Raw genomic sequence first — 12202 nt, forward strand, 5'->3', positions numbered from 1 at the left:
CCACTACATAGCCCCTCCTCTAGACCACGAAGGTGTATATCTTCTCCTAATTCTTCTGGTTAGTTCTCTTTCCCCCGTGTCAGCACAGGGACTCCCCCTTGCTGCTCCAGATTCTGAGGGCAGTAGCAATGGAGACTCACAGTTGCATTTGGTGAGTCTTAGGGGAGTCCTCTCCTCCCTTCAGCATCTTTTTGTTGGTAAACAGACTGGAACTAGTGCCTCAGCTGGTAAACTGTTAGACCATTATAAGCCACTTAATCTATTTATAGGCTCTTCTCTGTCCACGAGCCAAATGTATTTGCACTCACTGGTGATTTTGTGGGTTCCTGAAGTCCTTCTAGTGTGTCTTGTTGCAGTCCCAGATGATCTCTTTTGGTATTCCTAGTTGACCTGAGAGAGGAGAGGTGAGAAACACAGCTGCTGTTGGTCCATAGCTCTCCCTCCAGAAAAAAAAAAAAGACAATCTTTGATGCCCAGTGTTTCCCAGGGAAAGGTTCTGAATCTTTGTAATACTTGATTGTGACTCTACTTAACTGGAATGGATCTCCCTCATGAGAGGTTGTCTCTGTCCTTGTCATCTTGGTTTTGTCCTTTAATTCTTTGTTGTAGTGTCTCTATTGGTCTTGCTCAAATATTTAATTTTTTTATAGATGATTCTAGATAAGTTGTAGATGTCTGTGTCTGTGGGAGGGTGTGAATTCAGTTTTCTTCTATGTCACCATATTGAGCCCCTTCCCTCAATGACCTTATTTTTAGTAAGGCTTATTGCTTAATATTTTTCTTTTTTTCAATATGGTATAGTTATTTTAGTTTTCTTTTGGTTGACATTTTGTTTGAAAATATTTTTATATCCTTCTATGACTTTGGATGTCTTATAAATAGAGCATATACTTTTTATATATAATCTGTCTTTTAGTTGCTAAATTTTGTTCATTTGCAACAATTGTAATGATTTATATATTTAGGCTTATTTATATATTTAGGCATCTTGTAATTTACTTATTTTCTCTTTCTATAAAAGTTTTTTTCCCCACAATTGGAAGTTACTCTCTTCCCTGATACAGCTTTCTAGTTCTATTTACAATTGTGTTACATCTCCCCAGACAGCACCTTTGGCCCACCTGTGTGTTAGCTGTAAGGACCAGGTAAAAACTAGTAAAATCATGGGGCCCTTGGAATATACCTAAAATAGACCTACTAGCTTTTCCAAAATGGAAACCACAAATATCATCAGCTATAGTCTTACCTTTAGATTCCTGATTATTAAGCATTTGTTCTGCTTTATATCTCAATGTTTTTTTAGCCACAAAGTTCCAGATGCTACCATGACACCAACCTAACTTCACTGGACAGATGACCTCACTAATGTTCCCTAGAACCCCACTTCCCCAGACCCTTGCCCCACTAGAGAAAGACAGGCTGGGAGCATGGATTGATCTGCCAATGCCCATATCCAGTGGAGAAGCAATTACAGAATCCAGACCTTCCACTTTCTGGACCCCATAGTGATCCTGGGTCCATGCTCCCAGAGGAATAAAGATTAGGAATGATTCCAATGGAGAGTATGGGATATGGAGTTCTGGTGGTGGTAATTATGGGGAATTGTACCCCTCTTATCCTAGCATTTTGTTGATCACTATTAAATAAATTTTTTAAATGTAGTTTATTTTTTTTCTTTTAACCATTTCTCCTTTTATTATGTCCAATAGTAAAGATTGCCTTTGCATAAACAAATAATAAAGATAAGGATAAAAAAGAGAAATAACAAGAAAAATCACAATGGCTGCCATATTGATAGCATAAGTAGCATGAGTAGTAATAATTTAGTTGACAAACTGAACATTATCACATCAAAATAAATGTCAATGACTCAGAATACTGATAATCATTGTAGAATTTCTTAAAATTCCTGCCCTTGGGCCTAGGCAATGGTACACCAGGTTGAGCACACATGTCACCATGTAAAAGAACCAGGGTTCAACCCCCTGGTCCCCACCTGTATGGGGAAAGTTTTACTAGTGGTGAAGCACTGCTACAGCTCTCTCTCTCTCTCTCTCTCTCTCTCTCTCTCTCTCTCTCTCTCTCCCCCTCTCTTCCCTTTACATCTTGATTTCTTTCTGTCTCTAATAAAATTTAAAAAAATAAAGTATTTAAAAATTATCTGGGTAGTCTGGCGGTAGCTCAGCAGGTTAAGCGCATGTGGCGCAAAGCACAAGGACAGGCAGAAGGATCCTGAACCCCGGCTCTCCACCTGCAGGGGAGTCACTTTACAAATGGTGAAGCAGGTCTGCAGGTGTCTGTCTTTCTCTCCTCCTCTCTTCCCCTCCTCTCTCCATTTCTCTCTGTCCTATCCAACAATGATGATGATGTCTACAACAGTAACTACAACAGCAAAACAACAAGGGCAACAAAAAGGGAATAAAGTAAATAAATATTTAAAAAAATATATCTGATCTCTGAATAACTCAAATCAAACCTCTCACAAGAATGTCAGGGAAAATAATTAACAAGGTAGAAACAATAGTTATAAATAGGAAAATGCAGTACAAATAAAGTAAATATTATAAAGATATAACAAGATAGCTCAATGTGTCCAGTGCGGGTTCAAATCCTTACTGCACTGGGGAAAGTTTTGGTACTATAGTGTTTCCTCTCTCCTCTCTAGTCTCTCTCTATCTGAAAAAAAAAAAGACACAGAGTCAGAATCTCCAGTGACAATAATAACAAAAAATAATAAATAAATATATTAGTAGATAGATATACAAATGGATAACACTAAACATTGTACCTGTAGACTTGGAAATTTGGATGATATTGACAAATTCTTGTAAAAATATAACTTAACCTAAATCAAGAAAGACAGTAAGCCAAAAATGTCTGAAACCATTAAAGAAATTGAATCAGAAGTTTAAATCTTCCCACAAAGAAAACATTAAATCCAGATGGTTTTGCAGGTGATTTAAGGAACTTTTAAAAAACAAGATTATCTCAGTCTTACATATAGTCTTTAAAAGGGCAGAAATACTAGCAATTCTTCTTAATTTATTCTATAAAGATAACAAATCTTGAAATGAAAATAAGACAAAGGCAGAAATGGTACATAGATGCAAAAATTCAAAAGAAAATATTAGCAAATATTAAGAAATTAACTCAGCATTGCATAGAAAGAAATCACATGATGTCTAACTTGAGTCAAAAAGCAAAGCAAAGATTCAAAGTAAAACTTTAATAAGATATGACTATTGCAACAGACCCAAGGGCTATAAGTGAGACAAAGGAGGTGGCAAGAGGCAAATACCTCTGCAGCTTGGTGCTGGTGCCACTAGGGATTTCTGCTCCTGGTGGCCATTTTCACCCCATTTTATAGGAAAGAAGACATTGAGAGAGGAGGGGGAGACAGAGAAAGAGAAAGAAAGACACTTACAGGCTTGCTTTATCACTTTTGAAGCATCCACTCTGCAGTTGGGGAGGGAACAGTTCAAACTCAGATCTTTGTGGGGTCCTTGTGCTTAGTACTATGTGCACTTAACCAGGTGCTGCCACCACGGACCCCCCGCAAATGAGCTAAATTCCATGTGACCCTGATTGTTCTACAGAGCACCATGATTGTTCAACAGAACATCATGAGACACTAATGTCTCATTTTAATGGTCAATATTGTATCTCACAACTTTTCCTAACTGATGTGAGCTAGAGTTCAGTGACAATATAATTTAATTCATACAAGCTTTAAGAAGTAAGACAGGGGGGTGGGCAGTGGTGCATCCTGTTAAGTGCACATAGTATGAAGTGTAAGGACTGATTGAGGATGCAGGTTTATGTCCCTGCCCCCGACCTGCAGGGGGGATGCTTCACAAGCTGCAAAGCAGGTTTGCAAGTGCTTCTCTTTCTCTTTCCCTCTCTATCTCCCCCTCCTCTCTCAATTTCTCTTTTCCCTGTTCAATAAAATGGAAAAAAGTGGCTGCCAGGAGCATTGGATTTGTAGTGCCACTACCAAGTTCCAGCAACAACCCTGGAAGCAAAAAAGAAAAAATAGTACATACTAAAAATAAAATTTAAAAAAAGAAAAGAAAAGAATTTCTCTCATACTTATATGCAATAATGCATCAGCTTGGAAATAATGATGGAATAGTCAGATTTTTACATGTCTCTGTGAGCGAACTAGTTATAAATACAGGCCAATAGAGATATGCTAGTTTAGGATTTAAATACCATAGTGATGCAATTTTCTAAAATCTTTAACTCTCAATTTACATGATGGTTATATTTATGGGAAAATATTAAAAATATGACAATAAGCACTTCAGATTAATTTGTATGGAAAACATAGTTACTGGACCATGAATAATTCACCAACATGTGTGATTACAAAAACATTTATAAATTGCCTAAGATATGCAGCAATGTTAAGTTGTGTGAAACAGCCCCAAACACTGAAGCATGTCTAACAACCCAGTCTTTTACTCCACTCTCCCATTTGTGGTAACTATAGGTTACTTTTTCTCCTCCAAATTTATGAAACCATGGGGAGTGATAATGGTCTCCCATATTTGCTCTAGCCCAATGCTGGCACAAAGATGAAACCAGATGGATTAATCATATCCATTTAAATGTACTCAGTATGAATTGGCATTTTCTTTCAACATTTGAAATACATAGAACTTTCACTTCAAATGTATGCTTATAGCAATTTGTCCTTTAATTCACTCATCCAGTCATATAAAAAATGTTTTAAAGAAATAAATAAAGGAAGGAAGAAAGGAAGGAAGGAAAGAAGGAAGGAAGGAAGGAAGGAAGGAAGGAAGGAAGGAAGGAAGGAAGGAAAAAAGAAAGAACGTATATAGATTTGTTAACAGAAAGTGCCTCTGGGTAACAGTAAACACTAGAGGTATGAATCAGGGATTTGGACTTATTACTTTCTTTTGCTCCCAGTGTTATTACTGGAACTCTATACCTGCATGATTCCTTCATGCCAGAAAATGTTATTTGTTTGTTTTGTTTTGTTTATGTTTTCATGTAGAAGATAAGAGACAGAAAGGAAAAGAAATATATAAGAGAGGAGTAGAGAGCCCACAGCACTGCTCCATCATTCATGAAGCTCCTTCCATGCAGGTGCTCCCATGTGGTGACTAGAGACTTGAATTTGAGTACTCATTCATGGTTAGCTGTGCACTCTACCAGGTGAAATATATCCCAGAGTGTGACTTTTTTTGGTAATTTTTTAACTATTTATTTATTTACTTTATTTGATAGAGCAGAAATAAATTGTGAGGAGGGAGATAGAGAGGGAGAGAGAAACAAAGAGACACCTATGGCATTGCTTCACCATTTGTGAAGCTTTCTCCCTGCACATGGGGACCAGGGGTTTGAACCTCAGTTCTTGTGCGTGCTAATACAGGCACTTAATCAGGTGCACCACCACCTGATCCCCGACATTTATTTTTTAAATATGTTATTTATTAAGGAGAGAGAGAGAGAGAGAAAGAAGAGAAGAGAAGAGAAGAGAAGAGAAGAGAAGAGAAGAGAAGAAGAGAAGAGAAGAGAAGAGAAGAAGAGAAGAGAAGAGAAGAGAAGAGAAGAGAAGAGAAGAGAAGAGAAGAGAAGAGAAGAGAAGAGAAGAGAAGAGAAGAGGAGGGAGGGGAAGGGAAGGGAAGGGAAGGGAAGGGAAGGGAAGGGAAGGGAAGGGAAGGGAAGGGAAGGGAAGGGAAGGGAAGGGAAGGGAAGGGAAGAGAAGGGAAGAGAAGGGAAGAGAAGGGAAGAGAAGGGAAGAGAAGGGAAGAGAAGGGAAGAGAAGGGAAGAGAAGGGAAGAGAAAAGGAGGAGAGAGGAGAGAGAGAGGAAAGAACACCAGATATCACTTTGGTCCATGCACTGCCAGGGATTGAATTCAGGACCTCATGCTTGAGAATCCAACACTCCATCCACTGTGCCACTTCCTGGAATGCAGAATTTTTATTTTTTGTCACACAAAATTTTTTATGAGGAATCTGGTTTGCTTTAATTAAAACATTAATCTTATGTGTTTTTTTACTCAATAATAATAATGATAATAATAATGATAGTGAGATGATAAGCTTGAGTACTGAACTCATGGCTCAACTCAACGACCATGTCAACCGATCACATTTGCCCCAAAATATAATCATGGTGTCACTCAGTGGGGTGCTTGATGCGGCATTATCTTTCAATCCTTTCCTTATCAAATGAAATGAAAAATTCAGCATAATTTCCCTCAGTGTGCTCTCACTTTTTAAATTAATTTTTATTATCTTTATTAATTTATTGGATAGAGACAGCCAGAAATTGAAAGGAGGAGTAAAGCTATAGAGGGAGAGAGACAGAGAGACACCTGTAGACCCGCTTCATCACTCTCAAAGCTTTACCCCTGCAGGTGGGAACCAGGGGCTTAAACCCAAGTCCTTGCACACCATAGCATATGCACTCAACTAGGTGTGCCACCACCCAGCCCCCAGTGTGCTCTAACTTTCAGGATCATCCCTGCCCCATTTCTCTGAGGTCTTCAATCAGGAGCTGTCCTTGCAGAATCTATGAGGAGTTCTCCAAAGCCAGGTGGAGCTGCTGTGAAAACTGAGCACAGCTATCTCTTTGTATTAAACAAGTGTCAGGTAATAAACTTCACTTCCCATATAAAGTGTCTCATTTTTAATATTTAAGGGACTCTAATCCAACACTTTTAAATGTTTTTATTGAGGGGGTTAATGCTATACAGTGCAGTCACTATCACATGAATATAATTTCATTATGCACCCGGCCTCCACAGTTCTCTTCCACCTCTCCTTACCCTTTCCTTTTCCTAGTGTTCCTTGCTTTGATGCAATACACCATGCCCAGTTCATGGTTCACTTTGTTTTCTTCCTCCCTGTTCCTAATTATTATGTCTCACTTATAAGTAAGGTAATTAGGTCCATTTTTTTTTTTTTTTGGCTCATCTCACTTAGCATTATGACTTCCAATTTTATCCAAGATAATGCAACTTCATTATTTTTAACAGCTGAATAGTCTATTCTATTCTATATATACCACAGTTTTGTTTTTGTTTTTTTTTTGTAGCCACTAATCTGTTGTTGAACATCCGGGTTGCTTTCATGTTTGGTAATTACAAATTGTGCTGCTATGAACATGGGTAAACATAGATCTCTTCTGATAGGTATTTCCTTTGGATAAATCCGTAGGTAAGAAATTGCTAGGTCATATGGCAGGTTTATTTCTAGTGTTCTGAGGAATCTCAAAACTGTCTTCCACAAAGGTTGGACCAATTTACATCCCCACTAGCAGTGCAAGAGTGTCCCTTTTCCTCTACAACATTTGCTGTTACTGTCTTTTCTAATATATGACTTTCTCATAGGTATAAAGAGACATCACATTCTGGTCTTTATTTGCATGCCTCTGATAATCAGTGACTTTTGAACATTCTCATGTGTCTGTTGACCCTCTGGGTCTCTTCTATAAGGTTTCTGTTTATGTCCTCACTCCATTTTCTTACGGAGTTTGTTTTCTTGGTGTAAAGTTTATTGAGCTCTTTATGAATTTTGGTTATCAGTTCCTTATATGAAGTACATTGTATAAAGATCTTTAGTTTGGTAATACCCTTTACTGTGCAGAAGCTTGTCAGTTTGATTTATTTCTGGTTTTGTTTTCTTTGTTGTTGGATTTGAATCTCTGAAGATCTTTTTGAAGCATAGGTCATGAAGTGTCCTGCCAATTCTTCTTCTAAGTATTTGATAGTTTCTGGTCTAATATCCATGTCTTTGATGCATTTGGTGTTGACTTTTGTGTTTGGTGATATGTGTTGGTCCAATTTCATTTGTTTGCATGTTCAATCTAATTTTCCCAGCACCACTTATTGAAGAGACTTTCCTTTTTTCCATTTAATATTCTGGGCCCCTGTTTCAAAAATTAGTTGCCCATATATATTGATGACTAGCCTACCCAGATTCATATACAGATTTAATACTATGCCCATCGAGCTACCACTAAATTTCTTCAAAGAGATAGAACAAAGCTACAAAAAATTATCTGGAACCAAAAAATCCCTAGGATTGCCAAATCAACCTTGAGAAAAAGAACAAGACCAGAGGCATCAGACTTGTTTTCTACTTTATCCTGATTTCCTTTTTCCTTTATTTATTTTTGCTTTCTTATATCTCTCACTCATCAAATGAGCTTATTATTACACAAAAGCATCTCTGAAATGGGGAGAAAGAACTATAGATAGGGATAAGGTCTCCTTTTTTAGGTGACAGAGGAAAGAATATTTCAGATCTCTGAGCAGTTGCCTTTGACTTAAGGAATCTCCTCAGAAAAGAACATGACAGAAAATTTCAGAACTGAGTTTTTTAAAAATGACATTTGCTGATGGTTCATTTCCTCCTATATGTTCTTTAATAATTTCAATGCCATAAAATTGTCACACGATCTTTTTCTGTAACTGTTGTGTTGAGCTGATAAATGGGATCATATCTTGTAAGTTATTAAAAGCTTCTAAATTGACTTCTCACATGGGGTTTCTGTCCTTGTAGCTGTTCTGATGCCTACAAATCACACATCACATAAAGGAGAAATTACTCTTTTTTTTTTCTTCAATACCTATCATAGGAAGAATATGAGAACATAGTCTCAAAACCCAGCAACAAGTTTTAAGGAAAATGATATCTATAAAGGAATAATAAAACATATGTCTTTTCATATTTTTTCCCTAGAGTTGAAAATGTTGATCCCAGTAGGTGATGATTTATAGCTTTCAGTAGTAACAACCACAAGTTATTGGTCAATTACCAGTTCAGGGAGACATGTTATCATACCAGGAACTGAAATTCCTTTTAATGTGCATAATAATCTGTTACAGACATCCTGTATTCTTTAATTTAATTTAATTTAATTATTTTAATGTGAGAGAGAGATAAAGAGAGAAGAAAGATACAGAGAGAGAGACCAGTTCACTGCTCAGCTCTGGTTTATGGTGGTGTGGGGGGACTTTAGAACCTCAGACATAAGATTGAACCTGAGACTTTAGAACATCAAACATAAGAGTCTTTTTGCATAACCATTATGCTATCTCTCCCATCCACATCCTGTATTCATGTTTAAGAGTTTTTATCTTGGTTATTAGCATAGTGCATCCTCTTCTCTGTGGCTTTAGACACAAAATAAAAGCCATGAGAGCTCTAAGATACATAATTTTACTCTTTTTTGATATGAGTAGAATAGTTAAAATATTTAAAGTGCTACAGTTTAGAAATTACTGTACATCAGCCTAATTTTCACTGGTAATATACATTATTGATTGTTTCTTGAAGCTCTTTTCAGTGTGTCTCTGCTTTTGTGATTTTCAGATAAACCCACAAACTGTGTAAAAACTGTGTAAAAAAGAAGCTAAAATCAATGTTCTTCTCATCTCAGAAGACAGAAAATTGAGGTGTAGAAATGAAAGTGATTGCTTGTGTCATTAGGGTACCAGCGAGGATATATATCCATGCTTGGGTGTTCAAATTTCACATCTCCCATCACCCAGTCTAGAGGAATAGTTCTTTAAACAAAATAATTGAAAAACAATATAATACTTTCAATTCTTCAGTGCTGTTGAAACAATTAAGTTGTCTCTTTCATGTTTTGGATACCACAGATAAAACAATGAACCCACAAGCTAATCATACACCCCATTGGCTTTTGCCAATTCTCATTTTTACTGGCAGCTGCATTTCAAGGAAAAGCTAGTGAACTGCAGGGAGTAGATAATGGGGACTTCTCAAGGTATCAGTACAGTACATCCAGACCCCTGTGTAAAGCAGATAATCGACGGCATCTGTTTAGAATGTGAGAGACAGCAGAAAAGTCACAGCTGAGCTCTAAGAAACCCTCAAAATGGGAGCACTTTGTTGATGAACCCACTGATTTGAAAATTAAAGAGCTCCTAGCCATACTGTCTCCTATCCACAGCATATATTTAATAAAGATACAGCTATAGTATAGCAGTAATGGTGGGAAACACACACAAAAACAGCATATATATATATATATATATATATATATATATATATATATATATATATGTGTGTGTGTGTGTGTGTGTGTGTGTGTGTGTGTGTGTGTGTGTGTGTATACATATATATATACACATATATACATATATACATATTTTTGAGAAACTAATACCATCTCCTGGATGGGGTTCTGTGTTTATAATCTCATTTATTCTTCAGAAGGGCAGATGGATATTTTTGTTGTTTGTTTCTTTGTCCTCACTGAAGCTGAAAAATCCATGAAGAACATTATAAAAAGAGTTTACTCTGACCAAGTGACTATCAGAAATGCATATCTTTATAGTACTAGTTTTTCCCCATTATTTCCATATTTTGACAATATGATATAGCTGTTTGCTCTGTATTTTTTTTCTAAGTGAAATATTTAGACATATAGTAATTCTAGTATTTTCAGTTATGGGGTTTGATTACTATTTTGTGAGAACTTAATCAAGGGGAACACAAGCTTTAGTAACCTGTTTTCTTACTCTCTATATTTGCACTCTGTCCTTGTTTATTATCTATTAAAACATACTCCTCATCTGGTTTGAAATGAAAGGATGATCCATCTCCTCATTATGGACCCTCTTCTTTGTGGTGAAAAACAAAACAGAACACATGAACAAAGGAAAAAATGCTTTCCTGTCATTTCTCAGCCTTCCTTGCTGCTGCTCAGCTGGGACCTTTGAGAGTGGGGTTTAATGAAAGTAGGTGAGAAGGTGAAAAGAGAGAGGGGGGGGCGCTAATGAGCATGTGTTTAGTTATATAGAAACATCACTGAGAAGCAGTAGTGCTTTCCTTTGTGTCTAACATAATACAGTGTGTCCCAAGGTCAAAGAGACTCATCTTCCTCCCTTCCTCACCCATTTCATACCCTTCCCTTGGCAACCAACTTCTCTATCTTGAATTGGTTTCAGAAAATTGAATTTCTGAAGGTGGAATAAAAAAAAAATGGACCTCATCTTCCCTCACCAGTTTCTACATCTTGAGAGAAATGTGCAGAAGCTTCTATGGGTTGCTTATATCACTGATAGAATACCCTAAGAGCCAATGAGTGTTTCAGATTTAAGCTGGAGTGGTGGAGCCCCAGTCTGGTCAGCAGACTTGCTGCCACCTTTCACACTGGGAATGAAGCAGCAAATTCCTTTCTAGCAATGTGGAGCCATGGAAAAACAAAATGCTTTAATGCTTCAAAGCAGAGCCAATAATAGCTGCTGAAAATCTAAAGCAGTGCTCCGAATTACAATGAAATCGTGCAGTCATAATACTATTCCGAAAATGTCTAATCAAAGAGCATTCCTGCCTTGTGGTGTGAGCATCATACTGAAAATACCAAATCAAACATGAACACTAGACTTGAATAAGACTCTGAAAACTTCAAGAGGTTTTTATTTTGTTTTATTTTACTTTTTTTCTTTCTTTCTCCAGTTTACCAACCATGGAATCATTAGTCATCATTCCCAACAGACCATTACTCTGGAGGAATGGGAGAGAGGCACAACTCATGATAGCCTGTTCAAAAAAGAGATCTCAGTGGTGCAGGTTGATGGGTTACCCTGTAGAGTGTATGTGCACAAGGACCCAGATTCAAGCCTTCAAGCCCCACTTTGGGTGTATGGGGTGGGGGTGGATACAAGCAGTGAAGCAGTGCTGTAGGTCTCTCTCTTTATCTCTCCCTTTCTGTCTCCACTTTCTCTCTCAATTTCTTCCTGTCCTATCAAAGTGAGAGAAAGAGAGGAAGGAAGAAAAGAAGGAAGGAAGGAAGGATAAATGGCCACCATGACCAGTAGATTAGTCATGCAGACACTTAGCCTCAGCAATAACCTTAGTGACTATATATATATATATATTAAAAAGAGAGGACTTGCAGCACAACTCTTTCATGATCAACAGTTAACTCAGAGGAAAGATACTTATTGTTCTCTGCCCAGTATAACTAGTAACACCTTGGCAAGAATGTATTGAGATCCCTCTTTGAAGTTGAAATCTGCAGTCTTAATTGTGCTCTCATCCTCTATATTTCACTGAGTAAATAACCCAGATTATACTAAACAGCAATAAACTAGCTCATCATAGCCTTTTCTAATGTGAAAAGGGTAAAGAACTCAAAATCAGGCATTATGACACATAGCAGTACAAGGACTAGTAAAGCTTGTTATGAGT

The 12202-nt window shown here is 37.2% G+C and overlaps 1 long non-coding RNA gene across 1 annotated transcript in view; it reads right to left on the minus strand.

Annotated features, from left to right (window-relative positions):
* LOC132542723 (uncharacterized) overlaps positions 1-12202 on the minus strand; it is a 392193-nt gene that overhangs the window by 67063 nt on the left and 312928 nt on the right. The gene's annotated exons all lie outside the window — the stretch shown is intronic.

This window comes from Erinaceus europaeus, chromosome 13 (assembly GCF_950295315.1).
Source record: "Erinaceus europaeus chromosome 13, mEriEur2.1, whole genome shotgun sequence".
Lineage (NCBI taxonomy): Eukaryota > Metazoa > Chordata > Mammalia > Eulipotyphla > Erinaceidae > Erinaceus > Erinaceus europaeus.